Source organism: Trachymyrmex cornetzi, unplaced genomic scaffold (assembly GCF_001594075.2).
Source record: "Trachymyrmex cornetzi isolate Tcor2-1 unplaced genomic scaffold, Tcor1.1 scaffold1478, whole genome shotgun sequence".
Classification (NCBI taxonomy): domain Eukaryota; kingdom Metazoa; phylum Arthropoda; class Insecta; order Hymenoptera; family Formicidae; genus Trachymyrmex; species Trachymyrmex cornetzi.
In genome coordinates this window covers 13,538-13,771 of record NW_017296068.1, presented here as the reverse complement: position 1 = coordinate 13,771, position 234 = coordinate 13,538, and positions in this window count along the sequence as shown.

Sequence of the window (234 nt, the reverse complement as noted above, 5' to 3'; positions counted from 1 at the left end):
AAAATCTTATTAGATCGAAAGTTCTAGAACAATTCAAAAGATTCCGGTAACTGTTGACAGGTCAACCCCCTTTCCCGCTCAGCACCACCACTTCCAATTATATAAAAGCGCACACCAAAGCCAGCGGCGACCATTAGAGTTTTAATCTATTAGAGTTTGAACAGATTTTTAGACCATTATAGTTTCGGCATAGTTTTGACTAGTTTTGACTCGCTTAGTCCAGTGTTAGAATCG